The sequence below is a fragment of the Rana temporaria genome, chromosome 2 (assembly GCF_905171775.1).
Source record: "Rana temporaria chromosome 2, aRanTem1.1, whole genome shotgun sequence".
NCBI classification, from domain to species: Eukaryota; Metazoa; Chordata; class Amphibia; order Anura; family Ranidae; genus Rana; species Rana temporaria.
This window is the reverse complement of record NC_053490.1, coordinates 90,499,454-90,516,718: the sequence shown is the minus strand read 5'-3', so window position 1 is coordinate 90,516,718 and position 17,265 is coordinate 90,499,454. Positions and strand designations below refer to the sequence as shown.

General features: G+C 43.3%; 1 protein-coding gene across 1 annotated transcript in view; it reads right to left on the bottom strand.

Moving 5' to 3' along the window:
• SACS (sacsin molecular chaperone) overlaps positions 1-17,265 on the bottom strand; it is an 87,298-nt gene that overhangs the window by 13,511 nt on the left and 56,522 nt on the right.

The window sequence follows — 17,265 nt, the reverse complement described above, 5'->3', positions numbered from 1 at the left end:
GTCAGTCCCACCCCCCCTTCAGTTAGAACACACACAGGGAATATAATTAACCCCTTCCTCGCCCCCTAGTGTTAACCCCTTTCCTGCCAGTGGCATTTTTATAGTAATCAATGCATTTTTATAGCACCGATCGCTATAAAAATGCCAATGGTCCCAAAAATGTGTCAAAAGTGTCCGCCATAAGGTCCCAGTACCGATAAAAATCGCTGATCGCCGCCATTACTAGTAAAAAATAAATATTAATAAAAATGCCATAAAACTATGCCCTATTTTGTAGACGCTATAACTTTTGCGCAAACCAATCAATAAACGCTTATTGCGATTTTTTTTTTACGAAAGATATGTAGAAGAATACGTATCGGCCTAAACTGAGGAAAATTTTTTTTTTTTATATATTTTTGGGGATATTTATTACAGAAACAAGTAAAAAAAATGTTTTTCAAAATTGTTGACATATTTTTGTTTATAGCGCAAAAAATAAAGACCGCAGAGGTGATCAAATACCACCAAAAGAAAGCTCTATTTGTGGGAAAAAAAGGACGCCAATTTTGTTTGGGAGCCACGTCGCATGACCACGCAATTGTCAGTTAACCACTTAAGCCCCGGACCATTTTGTTGCTAAATGCCCAGGCCAGGTTTTGCGATTTGGCACTGCGTCGCTTTAACAGACAATTGCGCGGTCGTGCGACGTGGCTCCCAAACAAAATTGGCGTCCTTTTTTCCCCACAAATAGAGCTTTCTTTTGGTGTTATTTGATCACCTCTGCGGTTTTTATTTTTTGCGCTATAAACAAAAATAGAGCGACAATTTTGAAAAAAATGCAATATTTTTTACTTTTTGCTATAATAAATATCCCCCAAAAACATATATATAAAAAAAATGTTTTCCTCTATTTAGGCCGATACGTATTCTTCTACCTATTTTTGGTAAAAAAAAAATCGCAATAAGTGTTTATCGATTGGTTTGCGCAAAATTTATAGCGTTTACAAAATAGGGGATAGTTTTATTGCATTTTTATAAAATTTTTTTTTTTTACTACTATTGGCGGCAATCAGCGTTTTTTTCATGACTGCGACATTATGGCGGACACTTCGGACAATTTTGACAAATTTTTGGGACCATTGTCATTTTCACAGCAAAAAATGCATTTAAATTGCATTGTTTATTGTGAAAATGACAGTTGCAGTTTGGGAGTTAACCACAGGGGGCGCTGTAGGAGTTAGGGTTCACCTAGTGTGTGTTTACAACTGTAGGGGGGTGTGGCTGTAGGACTGACATCATCGATCGAGTCTCCCTATAAAAGGGATCACTTGATCGATGCAGCCGCCACAGTGAAGCACGGGGAAGCCGTGTTTACATACGGCTCTCCCCGTTCTTCAGCTCCGGGGAGCGATCGCGATGGAGCGGATATAAACGAATAGCCGCGCCGTCGTCCCGGATCGCTCCCCGAGGTAAGCCGCCAGCCGCACGCAGCGGAGGGGGTCCCGATCGGACCCCCCCACCCGCTAGAAGGCAGGGACGTATATATACGCCCATCTGCCTGTACGTGCCATTCTGTGGACGTAAATAGGCGTGCGGCGGGCGTTAAGTGGTTAAAGCAACGCAGTGCCGAATCGCAAAAAGTGGACCGGTGGCCGATACATATCGGCCGAAAACAACTGTTTTGGCGACATGCCGAAACAGCTTAAAAATTGCCGATATGGGCATCGGGTGCCCGTAAAAAAGATGGCCTATCTAACTATCTCTCAAACACAGAAACACCCACTCAGCATCAGCAGTACCGTACACCCACACACGCCCCCGTCTGTAGTCTTTGGTTCCGGGCGTCACTAGTTCCCAGACGGAAGCGTATTCGGGTTGCACACCTGTTGTCTTCCTGTACAGCAGCTGTAGGGAGCCGTGTTGTGGCGCGGACCGGCGGAGAGAAGCTCGGGGTGACGTCACCAGTCAGGGGTTCCGCTCAGACGTGTTGCTGCCGGTTGAGGTTTGATGGCGGGGAATTTCTGGCAGAGCTCTCACTAGTGAGTAGTGACCGGGGAGGGGGGCTGTGCTCAGTTTTATTATGTGTGTGTTCTTCTCAGGTCTTATATCACCACCTCCTGCACTGGGTACCACACACACCCCTCCACATCATCTCTACCTCATCATTACAGTCCCAAAGGCTTTTCTTAGGCCTCTTTTACATGGGTTAAATTTAAAGTGACGCATCACGGTGACAGGCTGTCAAAGATGACAATTCAAGTCAATGGGACTGCGGCACTATCAGGCGTTTGGCTCGTGGTGGCGGCTTATTAGTCCCATTGAAAACTGTCCTTCAATAAAAAAATAAGCTGGGATTGCCTCCTAAACTCCTGACAGCATGTGCAAAAAGTGATCTGGACCACTTTTCAGTCTGAACTTAGGTGTCCATTTATGAAGGAGAGAAAAGCCAAAGAGGTGGGTAAGGTGATGGTGGCAAAAGTTAATGCAGGCAGGAGGTGGTGGGGGCATGAGGTGATGGTGGAAAAGGTAATGGTGGCACCGTGGCAGGAGGTGGGTGAGGTTATGGTGGCAGAAGGTAATGCTGGCAGGAGGTGGTGGGGCAGGAGGTAATGGTGGCAAGAGTCGATTGGTGCAGGAGGTGGTGGTGAGAGCAGGAGGTGATGGCGGCAAGAGCTGGCAGGAGGGGGTGGTGGTGGGAGCAGGAGGTGATGGTGGCAAGAGCTGGCAGAAGGTGATGGTGGCAGGGGTTGGTGGGGGCAGGATGTGATTGTGGCAGGAGGTGGGGGTGGTGTTTTATCAAATTATTATTTAAAAAAAAAAAAGAAAAGTAATTTTCGGTTTCGGCCTGACATTTTTTTTTTATTTGGGTTTCGTTTCGGTTCTGAAATTTCCATTTCGGTGCACCTCTAGTTAAAACCTGGTTAGATTTTTTTTCCCCCAACAGCAACACAGACAGAAATAAAATTGGTTATGTAAAATTTAGGAAGGTTTTTATTTTTAGATTTTTATTTCTGCCTATGTTGCAGATTTTCTCTCAAGTTCTGTCTTCTGAAATTGTTGTTAGCAGGACAGAAAGTGAGGGAAAATCTCCCACTGAACAATGAAATTATGACATGAATTTTATTCCTTCTTAACTCTATCCAATGTTCGAAAATAAAATTTAACTCCACATAGACTTTAAGAATGGAGCACCTGAATAATCACCATAGTTTTTGTGTAGCTGGACAACACAATTATGACCTATATACTTTTTTGTAACAGATTTTTTTTTCTTTTTGTAACAGATAGATAGCACAGCCCAATCCTTGTTAGACCAAAGTTTGTCCTCCTTTTGTCCATTACATTTGGCTAAATAGCGAGTCACAAGAACAAAATTACTGGCTAATAAACTATCCAATGCCAAGTATTTGACAACCCTCGAGTGGTAACATTGCAGGCAAAGATATGTTGTAAGGGCTGGTAATCTTAAAAGTTCCCCTTGCCTTACATTGAAATCCTTACTTATGAAAATTCGGTTTAACGTCCTCACGATTTTACATTTCACTTAGTGTAAGATCTTTGGGCCAGATCCACATAGAAATGGATCGGCGCAGCGTATCAGAGATATGTTACGCCGCCGTAACTTTTCCGGCTTTGGTTCGAATCCTGAAAGATTGCGCGCCGAAAGTTACGGCGGCGTAGTGTATTTCTGGCGGCGGAATTCAAAACGGCGATTAGGGGGCGTGATTCATTTAAATGAAGCGCGTCCCCACGCCGATTGAACTAAGCATGCTCCGTTTCGAAATTTCCCGCCGTGCTTTGCATGAAATGACGTCGCAACAACGTAATTTTTTGAACTTAGACGTGACTTACGTCCATCCCTATTCACGGACGACTTGCGCAAATTTTTTTAAAAAATTCAAATTTTGACGCGGGAACGACGGCCATACTTAACATGGCAAGTCTATCTATACGCCGCAAAATAGCAGCTTTAACTATACGCCAGAAAAAGCCCAATAGAGACGACGTAAGAGAATGCGACGGCCGCGCGTACGTTCATGGATCGTCGGAAAAAGCTAATTTGCATACCCGACACGGAAAACGACGCGAACTCCACCCAGCGGACACCGAAGTATTGCATCTACGATCCGAAGACGTACGAAGCCGTACGCCTGTCGGATCGAACACAGATGCCGTCGTATCTTGGTTTGAGGATTCAAACTAAAGATACGACGCGGGTAATTTGAAAGTACGCTGGCGTATCAGTAGATACGCCGGCGTACTCTCTCTATGGATCTGGCCCTTTGATTTTAGCCTTCAAGAAAAGCATTACCACATATAGGGTGCTGGCTTTCTTCATAGGATTTGTGATGCAATACTTCTGCATGACATTGCAATTTCACCAACGTAAACTGATATGAACCAATTCATTTTATGTGATACAATGGTATATAGTTGGTTACAATAATTGGTCTCTGCATTAAGTTATAAAACCTTTTAATGGTAGCTGACCCTAAATACTCATCTGAGTCAGATCTGCGTCCAGCGCTATGCACAATTCCCCTTGACCCCCCCCCCCCCCCCACCCCGGATCACTGCTCTTTTTTGCTGCTCATTTTCTAAATTAAATGACATCTACCATCATCCAATCAACATTCAGGTGAGCCCAGGCTGTTAATGTTATAACACCAACAGTATACAGTCATCTGCGCTCAAGTGTGCTACTCAAATCATAAATGGACACTTTTGATTCCAAATATCCTGGGCCCATCAACACAGTTTCAGATCTCGGGTGTTCATTACACCTAGCTGCCCTCCTCAGAATGGGGTGGTCCATATAAACTATATATATATATTTTTTTTTCTGTCAATTGCATATCATCTGCAGGTGTGTAATCATGTTATCGTGAGCTCTAAGATGCCCAGACCAGAGCACACATGTCGCTGAGCGTTGTTCTGTGCATCAGTAAAAATTGCTCACCACTACGGATGAGCTTCAAGTTCGAGTCAAACCCATGTTCGACTCGAACATCGTATGTTTGATCATTCGTCGAATTGCGAACGTTATGGGCCGTTCGCGCCAAATTCGAGTGGCGCGTCACGGTCCATAATTCACTGCGGCATCGCATTGCTGGCTGACGATTGGCCAAGCATGCACTATGACCCGCATGCTTGGCCAATCACAGCGCCGCCTGTACAGAGAGCCGTAATAGGGCAAAGCCAGGGTGGCTTTGGCCAATTATGCCTCAGGGGATTTAGTACACGCCCCACAGTATATAAGGCCGCCTGGAAGTCAGCCTTGTGTAGTGTGTCCTGGCATGCTGCGAGATAGAGAGAAAGAGACAGTGTCACTTAATTTGAGTTAGATAGAGCAGGCAGGCAGGCGAGTCAGTTAGCTGCAGTTACAGTGTGTAGAGGATATATATGCATCCCAGGTGTTGTATATATTTATACACTGTATTAAGTTTAGCTAGATCCGTTCCTGTTATTCTCTTCATAATATACTGACAGGCAGGTGATTGTGCTAGCTGCAGTATTTTCACTTAGTGTACTGTGTCCTTTGCACAGTGTGCACCTAAAGCTTACCTGAATACAATTGCTGGTGTTCTCATACAAATACAGGCAGGGACCTTAAGTATTCACTTTTAGTGTCCTTTGCACAGTGTGCACCTAAAGCTACCCGACTACAATTGCTGGTGTTCTCATACTAATACCACAGGCAGGGATCTGCAAGTATTGTCAGTTAGTGTACTGTGTCTTTGCACAGTGTGCACCTAAAGCTACCTGAATACAATTGCTGGTGTTCTCATACTAATACCACAGGCAGGGATCTTCACGTATTTTCACTTGGTGTACTGTGTCCTTTGCATAGTGTGTACCTAAAGCTACTTGACTGCATTGGGACAGAAAGTGAGGTGAAATCTTCTGAACAGTCTGAACAGGTGCACAGACAGCAACACAAATGTTACAGGGGTGATAACCCTTCTCTATGTTTTCCAAAAAGCTTAAAAATAGATTTTTTGTCTGGAGCTACACTTTAAAAATGTACCAGTTCAAAATTACAAAAAGATTCAACAAACCCTGTCTTGTTTGCACCGCCTGTATACTGCTGTTCAGAGTATATGGCCCCACACCTTTCCTTTTTTTAATTTGGGTGCAGGGTTCCCCTTAATATCCATACAAGACCCAAAGTGGCTGGTAATGGCCTGGGGGGGCAGACCCATGCCATTTTTCCTCAATAATTGAATCCATATTGCCGGGACTAGACATTACATTAGAGCCGCAAGCAGTTTTAAATTACCTTTATCCCTATAGAAATGTCATTTTGTGCAGAGACCGTTCTAAACACGGGAAACACATGCCACTTCACTATAGACACCCAGCAGATACGATATTTAAAGGAATATTTCACCTTTTTTTTTTTTTTTCACTTTAAGCATCATTAAAATCACTGCTCCTGGAAAAACTTCCGTTTTAAAAAAAATGCATTGATACATGTTCCCTGGGGCAGGACCCGGGTCCCCAAACCCTTTTTAGGACAATAACTTGCATATTAGCCTTTAAAATTAGCAATTTTGATTTCGAACGTTCAAGTCCCATGGTTGAGGAAACACATATTTTAGGTAAATGAGGTGTACTTTTCTAAAAATTTATGGAGCAGGGGGGTTTCTATAATTTAGTTTAAGTTACAGTGAAACAGAAGTACCAAGTTTAAAATGTACTTTTTATGCACTGCATATACTGCAAGAGAATTAGTAAGGTAAAACGGTTTCCATGCTCAACAACCAATCAGTAGAACAAATTCATGCAGAGACTAACTCGCTACACAATTCCATGCTAAGCAATACAAAAATACTTTTAACATTCAACCTATTCGTGCATCAGTTGTTAAATATTCTGTCCAGTACCATAAATTATCCTAAATTCACTGGTTAGTTCAGTTAAAATATACAGTTGAAAACAGGTACCATTATTTACATATATTTTACTCAAATGTTACTTTATGAATTTTATATTCTCACAGAGGTCGTAAATCATGTCTGAATTGTTGCAGACCAGCCTACAACTAACACTAAATGTATACAACCCGATTATAGACACATTCATGTGAAGGAGACTGTAGATACTCTCTAAAATGTGGCCATGTTACTGGCTACAGTTAAGTTGACCACCCACGTTCAGACTGTAATTAACCACTCAAGGACCGCCTAACGCCGATATACGTCGCCAGAATGGCATGGTTGGGCACAATCACGTACCTGGTCCGAAGCTCCGTGACCCGCGGATCCGATCGCCGACGGAGTCCCGCGATCGGTCACAGGAGCTGAAGAACGGGGAGAGGTGTGTGTAAACACACCTTCCCCGTTCTTTATAGTGGCGCTGTCATTGATCGTCTGTTCACTGATATAGGGAAAGGCGATCAATGACATCACACGTCCAGCCCCACCCCCCTACAGTTAGAAACACATATGAGGTCACACTTAACCCCTTCAGCGCCCCCTAGTGGTTAACTCCCAAACTGCAATTGTCATTTTCACAGTAAACAATGCATTTTTATAGCACTTTTTGCTGTGAAAATTACAATGGTCCCAAAAATGTGTCAAAATTGTCCGATGTGTCCGCCATAATGTCGCAGTCACGAAAAACCACTGATCGCCACCATTAGTAGTAAAAAAAAAATATTAATAAAAATGCAATAAAACTAGCCCCTATTTTGTAAACGCTATAAATTTTGCGCAAATCAATCGATAAACGCTTATTGCGAATTTTTTTACCAAAAATAGGTAGAAAAATACGTATCGGCCTAAACTTAGGGGAAAAAAAAGTATTTTTATATACTTTTGGGGGATATTTATTGTAGCAAAAAGTAAAAAATATTGTTTTGTTTTTTTCAAAATTGTCGCTCTATTTTTGTTTATAACGCAAAAAATAAAAATCGCAGAGGTGATCAAATACCACCAAAAGAAAGCTCTATTTGTGGGAAAAAAAGGACGCCAATTTTGTTTGGGAACTACGTCGCACGACCGCGCAATTGTCAGTTAAAGCAACGCAGTGCTGAATCGCAAAAAGGGGCCTGGTCCTTTACCTTCATATTGGTCCGGGTCTTAAGTGGTTAAAGACGTATGACCACAAAATATTTAAAAGTCTACACACCCCTGTTAAAATGCCATGTTTCTGTGATGTAAAAAAATTAGACATAGATAAATAATTTCAGAACTTTTTCCACCTTAAAATGTGACCTATAAACTGTACAACTCAATTGAAAAACAAACTGAAATATTTTAAGGGGGTAAAAATCAAAAATTAAAAAAATAATGTGGTTGCATAAGTGTGCACACCCTCCTATCACTGGGGATGTAGCTGTGTTCAGAATTAGGCAATCGCATTCAAACTCATTACGGGTAAGGGAACCTTGTAGTGTAGCATTAAGGCTTCACGCTGGGTCCCTACTGTGCATGCGTGAGGCACAGCTGTGCTCCTCTACTGGCCCAGCGACAGGGGAAGAAGAAGGGATGAGGGGGGAGCCGATTTGTGACATTATTGGCTGTGGGCCAGACTCCCAGAAGTGGTGACAGGATACCTGTCAAAGAGTAACCACGCCCCCCCCCCCCCCCGAAAGGTGCCGAATGTGGCACCGGAGGGGGGAGGAGACAAATGAGTTGAAGTTTCACTTTTGGGTGGAACTCCGCTTTAAGCCTTGAGATTTAGGCTGGCCTTGGGTCTGCTTTAGCTGATTTTGTTTTAGTAAAGACTATTCACGCTTTTCGGTCTGTTACAGCGTGATGAATGTGCTTACTCCATTCCGAACGCTAGTTTTACCAGAACGAGCGCTCCCATCTCATAACTTGCTTCTGAGCATGCGCGGGTTTTTAACGTCGTTTTAGCCCACATACGATCATTTTTTACAACCCGAAAAACGACATTGTTTAGAATGTTGTTAAAAAATGCAGTATGTTCGGAAAAAAAAATTGTTGTTTTTCAGAACCCGAAAAATGATGTGAAGCCCACACACGATCATTTTAAATGACTTTTTTAAAAACTTTTTTTTTTTTCCATGCCGAAAAATGATTGTGTGTACGCAGCATTAGACATGGCTTTGAAACCCTTCCTAGACTATACATTACTTGTTTCTAATTTCTTGATTTTTTTTTTTTAGATTGTGGCATGATGTGTGGCTTTTTGTAAGACCGCTTCTATTTATGTCATTTCTTTATTCAACAGGTCTGGCAGTAATCAGGCCTGGGTGTGGCAAGTGAAATTTAACTCAGCTTTCCAAAAAATTGTGGTTAATCAGTTCATTCATGATTCAGCATGGGAAGGGGCAATTACTTTTTCACATAGGGCCAGCCTGGTTTAACCACTTAAGACACGGACCAAAATGCAGCTAAAGGACCAGGCCCCTTTTTGCAAATCGGGACTGCGACGCTTTAACTGACAATTGCGCGGTCGTGCGACGTGGCTCCCAAACAAAATTGGCGTCCTTTTTTTCCCACAAATATAGCTTTCTTTTGGTGGTATTTGATCACCTCTGCGGTTTTTATTTTTTGCGCTATAAACAAAAATGGAGCGACAATAAGCGTTTATCGGTTGGTTTGCGCATAATTTATAGCGTTTACAAAATAGGGGATAGTTGTATTGCATTTTTATCAATTTTTTTTTTTTTTACTACTAATGGCGGCGATCGGTGATTTTTTTCATGACTGCGACATTATGGCGGACACTTCAGACAATTTTGACACATTTTTGGGACCATTGTAATTTTCACAGCAAAAAATGCATTTAAAATGCATTGTTTACTGTGGAAATGACAGTTGCAGTTTGGGAGTTAACCACAGGGGGCGCTGATGGGGTTATGTGTCACCTAATGTGTGTTTACAACTGTAGGGGGGTGTGGCTGTAGGTGTGACATCATTGATTGTGGATCCCTATAAAAGAGATCGATGACACCGCCACAGTGAAGAACGGGGAAGCAGTGTTTACACACGGCTCTCCCCGTTCTTCAGCTCGGGGGACCGATCACGGAACTCCACGGCTGGGCTTAAAGATCAACGTACATATACATTGATGTGCCCAGCCGTGCCATTCTGCCGACGTATATGTGCAGGAGGCGGTCCTTAAATGGTTAAACAGCTTTTTTCCCTTAACCTGCCTGGCGGTCTTCCCGAGTCTGACTCGGGGTTAGATTTTCCTGCTGCGAGCGGAAACCCCGAGTCAGACTCGGGCTTGCCTCGCTAGATCCACAGGCACAAGTTACTTACCTTGTCCCTGGATCCAGCGATGCCACCGCGCTGTGTGAGCGAGTGGGACCTCGCTCGATTCACACAGTGCCTCCGTGTGACGCCGATCTCCGTTCCCTGCGACGTTACGACGCACGGGGACGGAGAACGGCGCCAAATTCAAAAAAGTAAACAAACACATTACATACAGTATACTGTAATCTTATAGATTACAGTACTGTATGTAAAAAAAAACACACCCCCCTTGTCCCTAGTGGTCTGTCCTGTGTCATGCATGTCATTTTATATAATAAAAACGTTTCTTTCTCCCTGCAAACTGTAGATTGTCCATAGCAACCAAAAGTGTCCCTTTATGTCAAAAATGGTTTTAGATCAGCTAAAAAACAGCGATAATAAATTATAATCACTTGCAGAATTGTGCGATAGCGATTTGTGGGGAAATTCGTCATAAAAAAAAAAAATAATGACAGCAACAATTCTGCAACTGAGCAAATTTCAGTGATTTTGATTTGATTACATTATTGAATAATTTTTATTATAATTATATTATTATTTGTTATAATTATTTATTATATTATAATTTATAATTTTGTTTTTAAAAAAATGTCATACCTGGGATGCCTATTAGAATCTTGTTTGGTCAGATTTAAGTGAGTTATTTCTAAAAATTACAGACCTACAGTATAAAACGCCAAATTTCCTTGCAAATAATGGTACCGCTTTTAGCATGTTTTTTCTGACAGAATCATACCGCCAGGGAGGTTAATAAATTAAATATTTTTAAAAACTGCATCTTGGATTTACTCGGGTTATCTTTGTGTAATATTAAAATGTATGTGATCTGAATCATTTAAGTGTGAGAAATATGCAAAAAATAAATAAAATAAAAAAAAATCAGAAAAGGGGCAAATAGTTTTTCACACAACTGTATTTACTTCATTAAACGCTGCAGCAGCTGGGAGTGCTGTATAAACTGTATGCAGCCTCAGCTACATACAGCGCCGTGTTCCAGCAGTGGAATTAGAACTTACAGTCCCGTGCCCGGAGAAAACGGAGTCGGGCTGAGCGCTGCTCAAGCGTTCAGAGGAAGTGTTCTGTTCTATGGAGTGGTCACCACCTGGGAGTCAATAGGTTTAGCTTCCCTGAGATCGCATCCATTAGTACAAATCGCAAAGCAAGGATAGAGTTAGGGCTCTTTCACACGTCCGTTCCGTTCGTCCGTTTTTTGGATGTCCGTTAACGGACCGCAATGCTTCCCTATGGGCTAGCGTCCGTTAGCGGATGAGCATCCGCTAACGTCCGTTGGCATCCGTCTGCGTTCAGTTCCGTTTTTTTGGACGGAAGAAAACCCTATTTTTCTTCCGTCTAAAAAACGGAACGGACGAAAAACGGACATTAACGGATGATCCGTTTATCATCCGTTCCGCTAACATCCGTTTTTCTATGTAAAAAGCCCAAAAAAAAAAAAATGGATGAAAAAACGGATGGAAAAACTGATGCAAAAACTGATGCAAAAACTGACGAAAAACTGATGGAAAAACTGATGGAAAAACTGATGGAAAAACTGATGGAAAAACTGATGGAAAAACTGATGGAAAAACGGATCAACTGATGAAAAAAAAAACTGATCTGAAAAACTGAACGGATGTGTGAAAGAGCCCTTAGATGAATTGCGATTGAATTGTGATACTTATGTGCAAATTTCAATATTACATTGCTCCATCCTAGGTGACACTATTGAAATAAGAACGCACATACTGCCTCTCAATAATATTCATCTGTTAAACACTTAGTAGTTTAAAACAGTAATCTGTCACACTTGTGTTAGGAAAACATACTGGGTGCAACGAGACACTTCAGCATTCTATGAAACTCCAGTTCTGCAATCAGTTTACTGTACCTGCATATCCCCACAGAAGCTGTTGTGCTACAATGTAATATCACACTATTAAGAACACGATATATGAAGATACATATTATGACAAAGACTTACCTAAAGTGAATTAATCAATAACAAACAAATGGTAACATAACAAATTTAAATACATTTAAGGTACCTCTACTCCTCTCTGACAACCCGAGCGCCCCTTGAATTCTTTGGTGCTTTGCAATGAAAATACTGAAACCTAAGGCTAATGTTCACAAAAGTTTCAGTATTCGAATATTAGAGCACACTGGAATTCAGGGCACTTTATCCGTTTAAAAAGAGGTATAAAAGATCTTTGCAAGAAAGGAGTCTGTTCATTAAAAAAAATATATAAACAATAATAATCGCTGTAATGTGTCAAATGTGCGTATTTCCCATTATCATCAGCTCCATCTAGTGGCCATATTGCGGTATTTTCCCATCTGTATTATTTCAAGAAGACACTGCTTTGTGGCCACTAGATAAACCGGACAATCATGAGAAATACACATATTAGACAAATTGCAATTGATTATTTTTTTTAAATAAATAGATCCATAAGTGTCTGTATTGTAGTCTTATACTCAGGTTACAATATTTCTCCTACAGACAGGCGAAATGAACCACTTGCTTACTGGGCACCTATACCCCCTCCCTGCCTACATATTTTTGGTAAAAAAATTAAATAAAAATCGCAATAAGCGTATAGTGATTGGTTTGTGCAAAAGTTATACCGCCTACAAAATAGGGGACAGAATGATTTTTTTTATTATTTTATTTACTAGTAATGACGGCGATCTGTGATTTTTATTGGGACTGCGACATTATGGTGGACACATCGGACACTTTTGACACATTTTTGGGACCATTCACATTTATACAGTAATCAGTGCTATATATATGCACTGATTACTGTATAAATGTGACTGGCAGGGAAGGGGTTAACACTAGGGGGCGAGGAAGGGGTTAAATGTGTTCCCTACTAGTGATTCTAACTGTGGGAGGTGAACGATCTGTGTCCCTATGTACAAGGGACACAGCATCAGTCTCCTCTCCCTGACAGGATGTGGATCTGTGTGGCACCTCAGTGATGCGGCGGGCCCCCCAGTGGCCAGAGGAGCCGAGGACGTCAAAAGACGTCCTCCCGTCATTTGAGAGCCACCTTGTGGTCGTCTTTTGTCTATGGCCGGGGGTCCAAGTAGTTAAAGGTCATTTGAAAGTAAACATAGCAAATTGCATATAAATAATTTACTGCGAATGTCCAGACTGTAGACATTAAACGTTACAAGAAGTAAAAGAGCTTTAAAACAAGCCCTCTTTAGCTTCTTTTAATATGAAGTTATTCATTCTTTCTCAAAGATCCTCAAAAATCCTAAAGTTTGTAGTCAACTTTAAAATTATAAAGGGCCTCCAGTGTGGCCCCCAACACTTCCAGAGGGCCACACAATGGTAGCACATGTTTGTGCAACGAAGTGCATTGCGTCAAGTTAGGCAGCCCATCCAAAACAAATGGGGTAGCATGTACCTTAAAGTGGATCTCCACCCTAAAGGGAAAGCTTCGCTTGTTCGCTTCCGGGCAAGATTGCCATTCAGCGATATATGTGCATTTCCGAACCATGCTTCTTCCCCCGCTAACTTCTGGGACACACACAGGTCCTAGAAGATGGTGGGAACATTCAGAAAGGCTTCACTGCCATTTTCCTTTACTTACAATGCTGGCGCCTGAACCAAAGCAGATTGACGAATCAGCTTGAGTTGCCAACATCGCGGGATCCCTGGACAGGTAAGTTTCATTATATAAAAATTCAGCAGCTACAGTATTTGTAGCTGCTGACTTTTATTTGTATTTATTTTTCCAGACTGGAGCTCCTCTTTAATTACACAAAATTTCAGCTCTGCTGCATTGCAATGCACATTGAGGAAGTTGGTGTACAGCAGCATCAGCATTGGTGTCAATAATCATAACTGCCAATGTAGGTGTCAGTGGAAGCACTAAGAATCTCCAAGACTGGTGTCAGTACTATTAACCTCCCATTCCCCTCCCCCTCTCACATTTGTGTTAATGACAGTGGACGTTAACCCCCCCACTTCTGCATTGGTGGCAGTAAAAGTTAACCACCACACATTACCCTACAATGGTGTTGAGTGGCAGTGAATGCTAACCCCCCCAATCATTGCTAGACAGTAGCAATCAGTTAACCACTCTCACCCTGCATTGGTCGTCATTACATTATCAAATGCAATGCTCTCTTACTCCCCAGGCCGGGATTTTACTTGTGCTGTGGGAGAAGACAACTCTGCCTTGTAGTACAGGCTCTTTTTTAGGGTTAAGTGCTGGAATACAGACAGTGTTCCAGTGCCCAGCACCCCGCTGCCACTCTATCTAAATGACGTCCAAAAGCTTGTGAGTCGCATGTAGGGCACCAGGGGCCTGGAAACACACCTGCAGTGTGTCTACATTAGAAAGCTAGCAAGCTGCCAAGATTCAGCTCTCCATAAAAAACAAGCCGAGATTTAAATAACTCTGGTATAACTCTGAAAATGTATTCCTCTCTAAGGCTCGGTTCACACTGGTGCGACAAACGCTCCGACATTGGGAGCTCATGGCGCACGACTTGTGAAAATCAATGTTTCACTATGGGAGCCGTTTTAACTGGTCAAACACATGCTCTTTGTACTACTTTGGTCCGACTTTGATCCTACTTCAGCCCATTGAATATTATTGAAGTCGGATCAAAGTCGGAACGCCGTCTTGCATGATCCGACTTTGTCATGCGACTTGTGCTCTCAAAGGGGGAACTCCATGCCAAATTTTAAATAAAAACCCGGCATGGATTCCCCCTCCAAAAGCATACCAGGCCCTTGGGTCTGGTATGGACTTTAAGAGGAACCCCCTACGCCGAAAAACGATGTGGTGGTCCCCTCAAAATCGAAACCAGACCCTTATCCAAGCACGCAGCCCGGCCGGTCAGGAAAGGGGGTGGGGACGAGCAAGTGCCCCCCTCCTAAACCATACCAGGCCGCATGCCTTCAACATGGGGTGTGGGTGCTATGGGCCAGGGGACGCCCTACGCCCCCCCCCCCACCCCAAAGCACCCTATCCCCATGTTGATGAGGACAAGGGCCTCTTTCCGACAACCCTGGTAGTTGGTTGTCAGGGTCTGCAGGCAGGGGGCTTATCAGAATCCGGGAGCCCCCATTAATAAGGGGCCCCCAGATCCCGGCCCCCCACCCTATGTGAATGAGTATGGGGTAGATCGTACCCCTACCCATTCACCTGTGGAAAAAAAGTGTCAATAAAAAAAAAAACACACTAGACAGGTTTTTAAAGTAATTTATTAGGCAGCTCCAGGGGTCTTCTGACTTCAGGGGTCACTTCCCGACTCCTCTGCTCTCTCCGGCCTCTTCTCCGCGCCCCTTATGACGTCACCGCCCGAGGAATGATGGAGAGAGCGTTGTGCCAACATCGGAAGAAGAGAAGAAGTAAGAAGATGACGGAGAAGACCAGGCTACCGCTAGTAAAAGAGCTGGCAGAAGATAGCGGAGGAGGCCAGCAGAAGTCACCAGAGAGCGGGAAAAGAACCGGAGAGTGTGGAGAAGACACCGGAGAGTGTGGAGAAGACACCGGAGAGCGTGGAGAAGACACCGGAGAGCGTGGAGAAGACACCGGAGAGCGTGGAGAAGACACCAGAGAGCGTGGAGAAGACACCAGAGAGCATGGAGAAGACACCAGAGAGCATGGAGAAGACACCAGAGATCATGGAGAAGACACCAGAGATCATGGAGAAGACACCAGAGATCATGGAGAAGAGGCCGGAGAGCATGGAGAAGAGGCCGGAGAGCATGGAGAAGAGGCCGGAGAGCATGGAGAAGAGGCCGGAGAGTATGGAGAAGAGGCCGGAGAGCATGGAGAAGAGGCCGGAGAGAGCGCAGAAGTCGGATGTGACCCCCGAAGTCAGAAGAAGACCCCCGGACCTGCCTAATAAATTACTTTAAAAACCTTTCTAGTGTGTTTTTTTTTCTTGACACTTTTCCCCCCCAGGTGAATGAGTAGGGGTATGATGTAACCCATACTCATTCACATAGGGTGGGGGGCCAGGATCTGGGGGCCCACTTATTAAGGGGGCTCCCAGATTCCGATAAGCCCCCCGCAGACCCCGATAACCAACGGCCAGGGTTGTCAGGAAGAGGCCCTTGTCCTCATCAACATGGGGACAGGATGCTTTGGTGTGGGTGGGCTGCAGGGTGCCCCCCCCCCGTGTTGAGAACATGCGGCCTGGAACGGTTCAGGGGGGCAACCGGCTGGACTGCGTGCTCAGATAAGGGTCTGGTATTCTCTTGGAGGGGGAACCCATGCCGGGTTTTTATTTAAAATTTGGTGTGGCGTTCCCCCTCAAGATTCATACCAAACACAGTGCCTGGTATTGGCAGGGATACAAGTCGGATCCCCGTTCATTGAAGTCGGACGCATCTCTGACTTCAAGACACAGGGAAAAGTCGGATTCAAAGTAGGACGAGTGTTGCGTCGTGCCAGTGTTAATCCGGCCTCATACTTACAGATACAGGGATGCTTTAGAGCTTCTTTTAAGTGTTTTCACGACCATGTTCAGAATATGTAAATACTTTAGGCTCCTTGCACACAGAGCCATTCACACGGTACAGCATTCTTTGCCAGGCTGCCTGCAGTGGGGCTGGATGTTGCACCTGTCAGCTGGACGGCCCCATGTGCAAGGGGCCTAATTTACATGATCTGTGAACAGGTTCACTTTAGGTATTAGGATTCAGGTGAGGGGAAGGTTAGAGGGTAACTTCACCTTCAGCAGAAAAAAAAATAGCAAACAAAAAAATATATATACCGTATTTATCGGGGTATAACACGCACAGGCGTATAACACGCACCCTAACTTTAATAGGGAAGTTTCAGGAAAAAAACTTTCCACGGCCCCCTGCGTATAACACGCAGGCAGTTTACCCTCTATTTTCAGGGTAAAAAAGTGAGTGTTATACGCCAATAAATACAGTATATTGTGTATACAATTGCTACACAAGTCATATTGTATTTTTTTTCTTTTTTTAAATTGCCTGTCTCAATCTGCAGTGCTTATTTTTTTTAAATCACTACAACTCTTTTTATAGCAATTTTAACTCTGTTGACAGTAT